Genomic DNA, 14605 nt, shown 5'->3' with positions numbered 1-14605 from the left:
TGCATATGGACGCTGCAATTTGAATTTCATACAATTTCCACGTATTATGAAATATTCCTCTTCTTTCGATTTTTTTCCACCACTTGAAAAATGGAAAAACCGTTCATTACTCACGAGCCATACAGACACCGGCAGTGGCCTGGGTTTGGCCCGTTGTCCTGCTTTTCTGTTTGTCCCTCCGTCGGGCTGGCCTCCCAGCTCAGCCTCCTCAAATGCAAAACCTGATACAGTCGATTAAAGGAAAGGAGACAAATTAGTGCGTAACACCACCCGGGCGCTATTTACTATCTTTGGATAACCACGTGGATTATTTTTGATCCATATCTATTTTGTGCTTTCATGTAATTCTCTCATCCTCACCACAATCTTATGAAGCCAAGTGGTAGCACTTCTGTTCTGCAGATGAGAAAAATTAAATGCTAAGAAGTAAAGCGACTTGCCTGAGGTTGCACAGCTAACAATGGCGAAGCTGGGACGCAAACCTGTACTTGGTTTTCCAGTCTCCGAGGCCAGTGTTCTGCCCACATATGGGCCTTTCCCAGTCTCACCGCGAGCTCAGGGGCATTCATTTATCACCCAACAAGATGTTTGTTAAGCCCCTAGATCCTGGCAGGGGGACACACCAGTAAACAGGAAAGGCAAGGTCCCTACTGCCTTGGATTCCTTACTTGGAACAATAGGGAAATTGCAGACTCACAACTAAATAATTTCAGATGGCCACGAAGGAAGCAAAACAAGATGATGAGTTAGAGGGCCAGGGGGCTGGGGTCAGAGACGGAGGGCCTCCTCAGGGGGCGGCATCTGAGCTGCACCTGGGGGTTAAGGAAGAGCCTGCCCCAGAAAGATCTGAGAGGAAAGCACTAGGAGGACAGAACAGCAAGTACAAAGGCCCTGAGGTGGGTCTAGCCTGCAGGGCGAGTGCGTGCCAGGAAGAAAGCAGGCCAGAGCAAGAGAGGGGGCAGAAATGGGGTCCGATAAGTGGGCAGAATCCAGACTGTGAATTTCATTCTCTGGCAACAGGAGGATATCAGGAGTCAAGCAGAGGAGTGACATGATATCATTTACATTTTTAAAGATTGCTTTGGGAGGTATGGATTTAGCAGGGATTAAAAAATTCAGCGAAAAAGTAATGATGGGCACCAAGAAGTCTGGAACAGAACAGGAAATGTGCTGTGACCACTAGCGAGGTGAGGAGGGCCCTGAATGGAGGGGGGGCACCATTTGACTGGCCTCATCGGTCTCCATCCTCCTCCTGCTGGCTCCCCTGCCCCACCCCTACACTTGAGGAGGCAAGACCAGAGGCCCAAGGGGCGATGGGAGAGAGAACTGGCAGAGGGAAAGGACTGTGCATTCGGGAGGGCAGTGGCCTGTTGTCCTGGCCACCACCATTGGCTTCAAAGGCCAGGGGCTCCTTTGGGGACCTGGAGGCAGTCAGGAGCTGGGAGGTGCCAGAGGCAGGAAGAGTAGATGAGACCAGGTACAGAGTCAAGAGCCTGTGATCCCCTTCTCTTCCAGAAAGACCCGAAAGGGAGATAACCCTTGTTCAAAAGAAATGAGAGTGGGAACAAGGAAAGGAGGGTTCTTTCTCCCTTTGCAGGAGCCTGGGCCTGGGGACAGTCCCATGATGGGATCAAAAGGTTAAGCATCTTTGTCAGATCAAAGGCAGCCCTCGGAGGAGGGCTGTGCAGGGCCAGCCACTTTCTAGAAGGCAGTGGAAGCACCCAGGACTTGGGGTTTGGAATCTGAAAGGAGTGTGGTTTGGTGCACAGTTTGCACGTTTTTGAGCAGGGGGAGCCTTCTGTCCAGCATGCCCCAGTAGCCGTTGCAAAGAGGGAGGCCCGCTGCCCGTCTCAGGCCTTTAATAAAGCAAGGAGAAGCTCATCTTGAATGTAGAAAAAACCGAGTGTGGAGTACCCAGCCGAGTGGTAGCTGAACCAGTGACCCCTTGGGGCCAAAACCCATTTGGGAATTCCTGCTCAGCTTTGAGGCAAGCCCTGGCTCCAGAGAGGCGGCCTGCATCTCGTCAGCCCACCGCGGAGTCCAGCCTCCCACCTGAGTCCAGTCTGCCCTCGCTGTGGCTCCTGTGTCCCTCTGCAGCCTTCCTTTAACCCACACTTCTTCCCAGAGGGCGTTCCTGATTAGCCAGCCCCGGGGCTATCACTTCCGCACTTCCCCTCAGGGAGGGGAAGGAGAAAGGGAACTAACGTTTATTCAGGGAATACGGTGAGTCAAGAGCTTTATATACACTATTTTATGTATTCCTTATGACTCAGGAGAAAGATACTGCCTCGATTTTGCAGATTAGGAAATGAGTCTCCGTGAGATTAAGTGCCTGGCCCAGAACACACAGCTAAAAGTGATGGAGACAGGATTTGAATCGGGTGTGTTCCCAGAGCTGCGGTTCCCGTCATTATTAGAGCGGCATCAGCATTCCTGTGACATCCTTGTATGGGATTCCACACACTTGCACACGCTACTTGTCAACTGTCATTCTCTTTCACCTGCATATTGGGTTTGGATTTTTTTTTTAGAGACAGGGTCATGCTCTGTCGCCCAGGCTGAAGTGCAGTGGTGTGATCATGGCTCACTGCAGTCTCAAACTCCCAATCCTCCCACCTCAGCCACCCCAGTAGCTGGGACTACAGGCGTGTGACATATACCTGGCTGTTTTGGTTTTTTTTTTTTTTGAGCTGGGGCCTCACTATGTTTGTCCAGGCTGGTCTTGAACTCCTGGTATCAAGTGATCCTCCTGCGTCAGCTTCCCAAAGCCCTGGGATTACAGGTGTGAGCCACTGCACCTGGCCTCTCTCACATGTATATTGAACTCCACCTTGTGTTCCCTATAGATAATTTTGCCCTCCTGTAGTCCTAATGTCTTAATGCCACTGATGACCATGTGCCCTCTGAGCAATCCTTTCTTCAGACTGAGGCTTGAATGTGCCAGGATGGCCTGGTGGTCTAAGGCGCTGTGTTCAGACCGAGCCTTGGTTTTGTTTTGTTGTTCCCGGTGACTACCATCATCCACCATCATTCCTGCTTTCTCCCTACCCCCACCTGGACCGAAGTGCTGGAGCAGATTGTCCTCAGGTGTTACCCAGAAGCATTTACTGAGGATCTACTATGTGCCCAGCACGATGCTGTCACTGGATAGAAAAACACTGAAAACTCGATGTTCACAGAAACCTGTACCCGACTGTCCATGGCAGCCTTATCTGTATAGCCCTAAACTGAAAACAACCCAGATGTCCTTCGACAGGTGAGCGGTAAAACAAACTCTGCTATTAACATACGACGGATTATTACTTGGCAGTAAAAATGACCAAACCATTGCATGCAGTAAGCTGGATGAGCCTGCAGGGAATGGCGCTGGGAGAAAGCCAATCCCCCAAAGTCACATGCCACAGTGTTCCCTTTATATGACATTTTTGAACTAGAACTTTAGGAATGGAGGGCAGAATTGTGGGTTCCAGGGACTAAGTAAGGGACGGGGCCTGGGAGGGAGGGGGTGTGTCACAAAAGCGCAGCATGAGGATCCTTGCAGTGTGGACGCTGTTCAGAACCTGGACGCTCCAACATGCACGTGTGATAAAATCCTATAGAACTAAATAAACACACACATGGGTACAAGTAGAACGGGAAAGCTGAGTAAGATTGGTGGATTGTATTGGCGTCGATATTCTAGTTGTGCTATTATACCATAGTTTTGCAAAATGTTATCATTGGGGGAAGCTGGGCAAAGTGTACAAGGATCTTTCTGCATTATTTCTTATAACTGCATGTGAATCTACAGTATTCTCAATAAAAATTTCAATTAAAGAAAAAAGCCTTTAGAGGTCTTCTGCCCTGGAAGAGTTTACAGTCTCTATTCTGTTCCTGTTGTTTCTTTTATCTAGCTGAATGGTACGTAATAAACGACTGCCCTGATTTTCCTCAGGGAAGAAATTACCAAATGATCAGTTCAGGACCATAAAATCAGGTTAATCTTCACTCCTCTTCCTGATTTTCCCAATCCCAGTCTCCTCAACTTTGGTATTCTTTTTAAGAGATGGGGTCTCGCTGTGTCGCCCAGGCTGGAGTGCAGTGGCACGATCATAGCTCACTGCAGCCTCGAACTTCTAGGCTCAAGAAATCCTGATCCTCCCACCTCCCAAAGTGCTGGGATTACAGGTATGAGCCGCCATGCTGTGCATGGCGCATTTTATTTTCTTAAAGGAGAATTGGGAGGTGCAAGGCACTTAGGTGAGAGAGAAACAGCCAGAGAGGCTGAGGTTTTCTCCTGTGTGGTCCCACATTGCCCTGGCTCGAAGCTGACCGGTTTCCATCTCGCTGTAGGGCTCGAAGAGACTGCAGAACTGCTGTGAGCCTCCCTCCCTCCCTCTCTCTCTCTCTCTCTCTCTCAGTGGAAAGAGGAAAGGTGCCCATAACCTTCACATCCTGGAATCTGCTTCAAGAGCAACCTCTCTAGGGAAGCAGCAGCCCAGCTGTTTCCTGCCCCCATAACTGCTCCCTCCCATCCCCCTCACCTGTAGTCCCAAGCGACCGTTTTCTAAAACCACCTCCGAGGACCGTTCTGACAGAGCGAGGCTCTGCAGGGGAAGGAAGATCTCCAAGCCGGGTCCTGGGACTTTAGCCAATGTCCCCTGCCTCCCCACTGGGACACGCCCCCCTCAGGCTTGAAGGAGCCGGCTACGTCCCCAGCAGCTGTACACAGCAGGGGTGGGGGACAGCCACACTCCCCCTCACTCCCAGGCAGCAGCTGAGGGGCCGTGAAGAAAAAGCTTGCCTTGGTCAGGGACACCCAGCTTTGGACACCCAGCTTGTATCCACCACCCAATCTCATCCTTTGCTCGGATTTTCTCGCCGCGTCCCCGTCCGGGCGTTGGCTGGTGGCAGGTTTGGGGCCTCTGCTGGCAGGAGACAGCCCCGTCTCCAGGTGGGCTGGGCACCCCCGCAGAGGGCAGAGAAGGCGAGGAGTGCAGCAGCTGCTTCCCCTCCTGGCCTTCTCAGGATACCCACGAAGAGGGGGCACCCGGGACTTGGGTTTCCCAGCTCAGCTGAGAAGCTATTTCCTTTCATTAAAGAGGCATGTCATTAGCCCGGGGCAACGGGAGGACCCCGGAGAGCGAACACATCCTTTGGTATGTTGACAAGCCGGGGGCTCCAGAGACGTGAGAAGCCTCTTTCTGGCCCCCAACCACCCCCAACACACAAATATTCTGTACCCCTGCCTCTCGCATACACACGCACAGGCCGCACACACACAAGAAACACGAGGTGCCCTAGGGTACACGGAATGCCCTTCACGTCTTGGGGCCTTAGGAGCGCTCTGCGGCAGCAGGCAGGCAGATGCAAGGCCACGCCCCGCCCGAGCAGAGCCGAGCCTGAGTTCCTGCAGTGGCTGTCCCCTTCCTCCTGATCTTCTCTCCCTGTCCCCTGCCCTCCTGATTTTCTCTCCCTGGCTGTCCCCTCTCCTCCTGATCTTCTCTCCCTGGCTGTCCCCTCTCCTCCTGATCTTCTCTCCCTGGCTGTCCCCCTCCTCCTGATCTTCTCTCCCTGGCTGTCCCCCTCCTCCTGATCTTCTCTCCCTGGCTGTCCCCTCTCCTCCTGATTTTCTCTCCCTGGCTGTCCCCCTCCTCCTGATCTTCTCTCCCTGGCTGTCCCCCGTCCTCCTGATCTTCCCTCCCTGCTTCAAAGCCCAGCGCTGGAGCTCTGAAAGGGCTGCAGCGGCCCAGGGGAAGAAGCAGACGGCTCCATCCGAGCTTCTCTAAGCCGGGCAGGGCGAATGGAGCCCGAGGGTTGGGCTTCTTCAGGTGCAGCCGGCTTTAGTCCCTGGCTCTCAGATAAGACCCACAGAACAAAAAGCTTAGAACCAAATCACTAGGAAAAACATGGTAGGAAACATTTAGCTCAGCAGTTCTCAGCTGGAGACAATTTTTCCCCCTGGGGGGACATTTGGCTGGAGACTTTTCTGTTCTGTTCTTTTGAAGAGATGGTCTCTGGCACCCAGGCTGGGCTGCAGTGGCATCATCATAGCTCACTGCAGCCTGGAACTCCTGGACTCAAGAGATGCTCCTGACTCAGCCTCCCTAGTGGCTGTAGCTGAGACTACAGGCACACACCACCACACACTGCTAATTTTTATTTTATTTTATTTATTTTTTTAAGCCTCTATAATCACAGGAATGCACTGCTAATTTTTTTCTAAAAAAAAAATTTTTTTAGAGATGTCTCCTTATGTTGCTCAGGCTGGTCTCGAACTCCTGGCTTCAAGCGAGCCTCCTGCCTCGGTCTCCCCAAATGCTGGGATTATAGGTGTGAGCCACTGTGCTTGGCCAGGAGACATTTTTGATGATCGCAACTGGGACAGAGGGTGCTATCGGCATCTGGTGGGCAGAGGACAGGGATGCCACTGAGCATTCTACCGTCCCTGGGACAGCCCCCACCACAAAGAGTCGTCTGATCCAAAATGCTGATTAGTTCTAAGGTGCAGAAATCCTGATTTAGATAAACCAAAACTTCTCTGACTCTTTGGCATCAAAACTTTTCCTCTCTTCCCCTTAAAGAAAAAAAGAAAACCCACAAAACTGTCTACTTAACCCAATAGCACTTCCTGGTTGCTTTGGGTCAACTTTTCTTCTCTCAAAGAAAAATATGAAGGCAAAACTCCCCACTAATAAGAAATTTGTCCTCATTCCCCAAAGACCTGTCCCCTCTGTTCCCTACTTGTCTCTCCCTGTCCCCACCCAGCCTCGTTGTGGGGAGGGGGCTCCCTGCAACTGCCTCAGTTGCCAGACACCCCCAAATCAAGCAGTTTGCACAAGGCAGGGTGGGGGCTATTTGAAGACACAGCTGTCTATGGTTTTATCTTCTTCCCTTTATTATAAGAAGGAACAATAAAATAGAAACATTCGTATGGGAAAAAAAAAAAAAGAAATTTGTTCTCAAACTAGCTGGCATATCAGCTTTCATTTCCTTCCGTGGTGACACACTAAGGAGAAACATATCCAAATAATAAGACAATATGTCCTGTAAGTAAAGAGCACTGCCCTGCCTAGCTGGTCACCATTGATTATTCTGAAAGTTTGCACTGAGCAAATAGTGAGCGTGGCAGCTAGGCCGAAGGCAGGGGTCTCTAGGCAAACATGGTGCAAGGTTCCCCTTCAGAATGGTGGGCATAGGACCACTCCCAGCCACGAGCAACTTGAGTTCCAAGAGGATGGTACTACCTGTGGTCCTTTTCTTGCTGCTTCATGTTTCTGGTTCACTTTCCACTCACCATGAACTCTTCCCACCCTCCCCACAAGACTCAGACCCCACAGCTCTACTAGGCTGACAATCAGTCTATCCACCTAGGTGTGGAGGTCAATTCCAGCCTCCCCCCACACTCTGCTGAGCCCCTATGGGGGGAGGAGGCTTGCTAAAAGCTGGACTGATGGGCAATATCCAGTGTGGCCTCTATGTCTTCCTCTGGTGAAGGCTCAGACAGACTCAAGTCATCTGCTCCAAGGGAGCAAGAGGAAAGGAACAAGAGAGCCATGTGGGATTACTCTGTATCTCACCGCCTGCTACCTTCCCCCGCCTCTGTTTTACAATCCACTGTAGCATTAGAGAGAGAGGGCTAAGTGGGACCTCACACCACTCCCAATCCATCCCTGCCCCCAGCCCTTACGATGGTCCTATTTCCTAGGCAGAGCTCCCTTATTTTTTTTTTTTTTTTTTTTTTGTTGAGACAGAGTCTCACTTTGTTGCCCAGGCTAGAGTGAGTGCCGTGGCGTCAGCCTAGCTCACAGCAACCTCAGACTCCTCGGCTTAAGCGATCCTACTGCCTCAGCCTCCCAAGTAGCTGGGACTACAGGCATGCGCCACTATGCCCGGCTAATTTTTTCTATATAGATTTTTAGTTGTCCATATAATGTCTTTCTATTTTTAGTAGAGACGGGGTCTCGCTCAGGCTGGTCTCGAACTCCTGACCTTGAGCAATCCACCCGCCTCGGCCTCCCAGAGTGCTAGGATTACAGGCGTGAGCCACCGCGCCCGGCCAGAGCTCCCTTATTAAACGTTTCACAAGGGGTACTCGTTACCCACCGTTGCCATCATGCACCAGCACCCACCCCCCACCACCTACCCAGAGAGATCTGACCAGCCAGGAGAACACTGTCACAAGGCAGGCTTGGCCCGTGCCCTTCCTGAACGTCAGGGCATGCCTACAGAGACCTGTCCGGCTCCATCCGCAAATATCAAAATGTACATAAGAAGCATGTTGTTTGCCAGATAGTTCACATAACCAGCACAAACAAACAGGCAGTGTCTGAAGCAAGGCACACAAGGACACACAAGGGGAGGCAGTCAGGAACGCTGAGATATGTTGGCTGTGTGATTCCCAAGCCTCCCTCCCTTCCCCTTGTTTACCTAGATTGCACCATCGTCCCACCCTCGAGAGAAAGCACAATCAGAGAAAGGCATTAGTAACTTCCCTCTGCAACAAGAATGAAAGGCGCTGTGGTTCAGCAGCCAGGGCTGCTCCTTGTTCCTGCTATTGAGGCATCATTAACTTCTCGGCCCCCGGGGAGGGGGGGGGGAAACGTTACTGTGAGGCCTTCTGCTAGACAGTTTCACATGTGATCCTTACAACAACCCCGAGAGGTAGACGTTGCTGACCTAGTTAAGTCTCAGAAACTGAGACTCCGGGAGGTTAAGTATCTTGCCAAGGACCCAGCTGGTTAGTGGAGAAACAGAACTTGGACATAGGTCCCTGACTTTCTGTCTAGAGTTTTTCCCACTCTCTCTCTCTTTTCATCTATTTTTGGTCAATTGACTGTTCCTCGATGCTTCTGCTGGAAGTTGGATATTCTGGGAAGCAAGTGAAGGGAAACAAAATGCAATTGATCAGTGTTGATCTTAGTCAATAAAAAGGTTGCAGAGTGGTATGGCTGCCAGGCTTTGTTGTTGAACCATCTCTAGACCTCGGTTTCTTCCTCTGTAAATTGGGGATAGTAACCTTACCTGTACCTCACGGGACTGTGGTGAGGATTCAATGATACAAGGCATGATAAGTGCTTAAGATGATGCCCTGAACATATAATGGTAAGCCCTCAATAGACAGAAGCTACTGTTATTATTAGTACTAAGACAGTGTTGGAAGAAGTAAAAGTTAACAGCCAAAATGAGTGTTCCAGGGTGGGATGTAGATTAATAAAGGATGTTACTATGTATGTTCTCTCTGCTCCTCTCTTGAACATGAACATCTGTGGTTTGTCAAAGACATTTTCAGGGTCCAGAAAGAGAATGAAAAAGAAAACCCAAGGCCTGAATCTGTAGGAAGTCCAATAGCAGCCAGGATTCTTAAGTCACAGGATAGACAACAGGTGCCAGAGGAGGTAAATGACAGTGGGATCCGTCAAAGAGAGAAGCGTCAGTCCTATCTCTGCTGACTCCAACCGAGGGAAGAAACATCCAAGAATGAAGACAATTATTTCCAGGCAAGGCAAAGAGGAAGCGACTATAGGATTTAGTTTGTGCTGTTAAACCAAACCCAAATGGTACAAAAACTGGTCTCTCTCAATAACATCACTCAGGCCACGTTGCCTTTTCCAATGAGAACAGGATAAGGATTGGCCCAGCTGATCCTCTGGCATGATTTAAACTAGCGGTAGTTGTCAAACTATTGTGTGCTTCAGAATTATCTGCAGGGCTTGTTAAGTCAAAACTGCTGGGCCCTATCCCCTGAATTTCTGATTTAATAGATCTGGGGTGTGGCCCAAGGTTTTGCATTTTGAATAAGTTCCCAGCTGATGGTCCATGGACCACATTTTGAGAACCACTGATTTTAAGCATTTTTCTATGAACAGCCAAAGAGTATTACATTGCAGAATTTTTTTTTTTTTTTTTTTCTGAGACAGAGTCTCACTCTGTTGCCCGGGCTAGAGTGCCGTGGCGTCAGCCTAGCTCACAGCAACCTCAAACTCCTGGGCTCAAGCGATCCTCCTGCCTCAGCCTCCCAAGTAGCTGGGACTACAGGCATGTGCCACTGTGCCCAGTTAATTTTTCTATGTATATTTTAGTTGTCCATGTAATTTCTTTCTATTTTTAGTAGAGACGGGGTCTCGTTCTTGCTCAGGCTGGCCTCGAACTCCTGACCTCGAGCGACCCACCCGCCTCGGACCCACCCGCCTCGGCCTCCCAGAGTGCTAGGAAGGAAATCTCTTTTGAATGTCTGACATAAAAAGACCTGACTTAGCTGGTCAAGTGGGTAGAGAAAGGCGGCTCAGGAAGCAGAGCCCCTGATTTCTCAGTCCAGTCCTTCACACTGGACGCTTTCCTGCCGAGAATCTGCCTTGTGCACCTGTGTTTCTCTCTGACCAAGCTCGCATTCGGACTCTAGAATGCTATGAAAGCTGAGCCTGGAGGAAGAAAGCTACCCTAGTTTTCAGTTAAGTTTTCTTAATACCATATTCCTAGGAGGGGGCGAAAAATCCAGTTCTCACGACCTTAAATGCTGACACTTGTCCAAAATGCCTAATGAGGGGGAAGCATGTGTCATGCACGTTAACAGAACTCAGTGATAGCAACTGGGTTGAGACAAGTGAAAATTTTACTAAAGCCAAATGACCAATTCTATCTCTTTCAGCAAGATAACGTGGCAAGAGGAACTTTAGATTTCTAGGAGTTATCTTATCTATCCAAGAAGCACAAATGATGTTCTTAACAATCTGACGGAAGAGGGTATTACAAGATAACAGGCTCCTGACCAAAATTTTGTTATTTATACAGTCTGTTACTCAACGTTCATAAATCAAACTTTTTTTTCTAAAGGCATCTTCACTATGGTGAAATTGGGTCTTTCTTCCTAAAGATTTAAGAGAATTTGCAGGGGAGAATGGATGTGTTCCTGGGGTTCAGTTGCCAAAATGCTATTAGTCTACAAAAGCGTCTCCAGACAAGGCCCCCACCAAAAAGATTCTAGTGAGGCTTCAGTATTGTGAGAACACAGGGTGTCACATTTCATCAGTAAAACAGTTCAGCTGAGCCCCTTTCTGTCCCTGATCATGGCTTTATAGATTTTTTTGTTTTGTTTTTTTTTTTTGAGACAGAGTCTCGCTCTGTTGTCCGGACTAGAGTGCCGTGGCGTCAGCCTAGCTCACAGCAACCTCAAACTCCTGGGCTCAAGGGATTCTCCTGCCTCAGCCTCCCAAGCAAGTAGCTGGGACTACAGGCATGCGCCACCCTGCCTGGCTACATGGCTTTAATAAATAATTTTGTGGCTTCTTTTCTGATATTAAACTTGACAGACCAAGGACACAAAAATATGGCGATTTTATATATCGAAAAAAGCCTTCTGATAAGTATTTCTAATCAGTTTTCCAGTCCAAATGAATGTTCTCTCACTTGTAATATACACCCCATAACTAGGAATACAGTTTGAAACCATCGAATAAAATTCTTTTTTCCTATGAGAAGCTGGGGAAACATTCGAACTCTAATCAACAGTTCTGTGTACATACACTAGAAAAAAAACTTTTACTATGCTGTTTTATGATTGGTCTCACAAAAAAAAAAGAAAAGAAAAAAACTTTTACTAGTGCAGGTGACTTGGGAGCTACTGTCACTCTCCCCTTCCTTTTAAAGCCACCCTATATTGTGGGCTGGTTAAAGTTTACCTTTTTACAAGAGTGTTCTAAGTAATAAATAACTCATTTGTACTTAAGACACAAAGCTAAAAGGATTTCAGTTTTGCAGGCATGAGGTTTTTGCAGCCATGTACCTTGCCTGGAAGTACATTGCTGCTTTTGTTTGAGGCTAGTTGGTCTGTAATGCCAACAACAACCTACGTGCACAGAGAGCCTGTTTTCCAGGCACTGAATACACATAACCTCACTCATTCTCACAATGTCCCTTTGAAGCAGAGGAGAATCAGTCCCTTATTATCCCCCTTATATAAAAAGGAAAAGCGTACAGGGTGAGGGGTGGGCAGGTAGGTGACTTGCCGAAGATCCCCCTGTAAATCGATCTTTTGACTTCATCCACAGCCAGGCACAAAGCTTCTCCAAAGCAAGGAACCAGAAGAGGAAAGGTGACTGGGAGTTCAAATAAAGCAAAGGACGGACTACTCGCGCTAGAGTGAGCTAGTGTCAACTCGGCGGTGTAACACCTGTGGCACCTTTTATACTAGTCACACAAATTCCCTAGAATAATCCAGGTTTAAATATTTCATGGCTTAGTTCCTTAAACCGTAAAAATATCCTGGACATCCCAATATTCTGAGATCCAAACTGTGTATCAGAGACTGTTTTTCCTGTTGACGCACAAGACAAAACACCTCCTTATAGCACAGGTCCCAATTTTGGGGTTGGGATATAGTCACCATGATTTTCATTGTCAATGAATGTTGCTGACTAATTCAGAGGTGACCTGTAGCAGCAACAGGTGCTCTAGGAATTCCCATTTCCACGGTCTGGCATGATTAGTGTGTCTTCTCTTAGACTTAAATCTCCCAGAGAGAGAGGCATCGTCTCCTCAGTGGCTGCCCAGTGCTGCTGACTTAAGAGAAGCGTATCCCATGAGCCAAATATTAGGTCTTATTGCTTCACTTGAGTGTGTGGGAAGAGAAAGAGTAAAAGGAGGGCAAGAGAAGGAATGCCCTGCTTGGCTAATGCTCCGAGACTGGCCCATTGTATAAGGTCTAGGACGACAACCCCTCCCTTGAACTAGATACTGTGTATATCCTGTGTACCTGAGGTCATACCAGCATCCCCCACAATACAGCTTTGGAATCTGAGCTCTGCATTGTACCAGGTTTACCAGGAAATGCTATTTATCTTGTACTCGGGCCAATTGTGTGGGTCTCTACAGAACAGCTGGTTCTCCATCCACCTCTAGGGCTACCTGGTTCATGTATAAACAATATATTTGCCTCAAGAACACTAACCCCATGGAAAGCAACTGTTCATTCACACATGCAAAAAAAAAAAAAAAAAAAAAGGAGAAGGGAAACAGAGATAGTGGTAAATTAGGTCAGAGGCAGGAGGAAAAGACAAGACAAGGGGAGCTTGGAGTTTGTCATTGAGACGTGGCATGCATTAGATATGAAGTTATGTTACTAAAGTCCCAGATTATGTTCCAAGATCTAAATGGAATGCCAACTGAGTCTTTCTTGATTCCTAAAGACATTTAGTGCCTTATGAAAGAGCTTCACTGTATCATTATTCCTCACCAATTTAGGGGTAAAACCATACTTTTAAAATGCTTTGTGTTTTTATTTCATTAGGCTGAATTAATGAACTATGAGAGAACCAATTTACAGATACAGTGAGGATCAACTGTATGTTACTGTCTCTACACACTTTTTAGTAAAGACTAGCGTTCCACAATCTATATTTTGTTAATTATATCACTATAGATATTCAGTTCATTATAGATGAGAATCACTTCTTAACCACATAACCAATCAGCTAGAGTTACCAAATTGGTAGTTATTGTATCCTAAAATTTAGGCCATCATTTTTCTTGGCTCAATGGCTTTCTACCTCTTTCAGAGTCTGACTTGATCCATCCACGCTAATCTCTTGTAATCAGGAGAGCCCGACTACACAAAGACTATGTATTCCTGTTTCTACCCACGATGGAAAAAGTGTAACTATTAAAAACATTGCATTACGTATCAGACAAGGAGGTAGTCTTACATTCTAATAAAAGGGCTTGTGTGTGTGTGTGTGTGTGTGTGTATTAAACTTAATAGCTAAAATGTTACCAATAACAGTAATATATATGTGTACTTTTCCTTGATCTACTTGTTCCTTAAAGTTAGATTTCTAAACAAATCACTCTGGGTGCCAGTTTAGAGCTAAATCAAGGGAAACTATGATTTCCAACATTTTATGTTATATTTTAAGTTAATTATTTGCTTTACTAGGATGGAAACTCTGGCTGTACCCTCTCACTTCCTCACCTCAGAGTTAACACAACATTTATTTCACAATATTTGTCCAGGACTTTACTACTGAAACAGGGGCATACCCATGAGTAATGCTGATTTCTCCCAGCCAAAACATGTCAGAATGGGGACCTGTCCATTCTATTAATAGAGGAAAAGGGAAGCCTGCCATCAAGATAGAGGAACACAAGGTACCACGTTACCTTGAAAACAAGTCTCAGTATTCACTGTGTATGAACACGTATCAGTGCTGCTTTTGCAAGAAACAAGGCTTTTGAGCTGGAAAGCAATTTCAAAAGGCAACACCTGTTTCAAAATAGGGCCAAGAGTTCATAGCTGCATTTTGAAATCTCAATATACACTTTCATTCTGGGATGTTATCCACATAGGCTTGGGAGAGGTAAAAAGGGAACAACATAAGAGGACAGACATGCATAAATCAAGATATCCTATTTTCCATTTCAAATCCAGAAAAGATTGCTGCTGCCTATAGTAGGATGTTAAGTGGGCACACTGATCACAGAACCTCTGTGACCCAAGTAGGTGGTACGGTGTCGTGATACAGTCGTGATACTCTGAGCCCAGGGCACAGTACCTACAACTGAGATGGGGGGAGCAAGCATTCCATTAAGCACATGGAAGACAAACACTGCCCTCTACTGGCAGAGGGTAACT

The sequence above is a fragment of the Eulemur rufifrons genome, chromosome 27 (genome assembly GCF_041146395.1).
Source record: "Eulemur rufifrons isolate Redbay chromosome 27, OSU_ERuf_1, whole genome shotgun sequence".
Lineage (NCBI taxonomy): Eukaryota > Metazoa > Chordata > Mammalia > Primates > Lemuridae > Eulemur > Eulemur rufifrons.
This window is presented reverse-complemented; position numbering follows the sequence as displayed.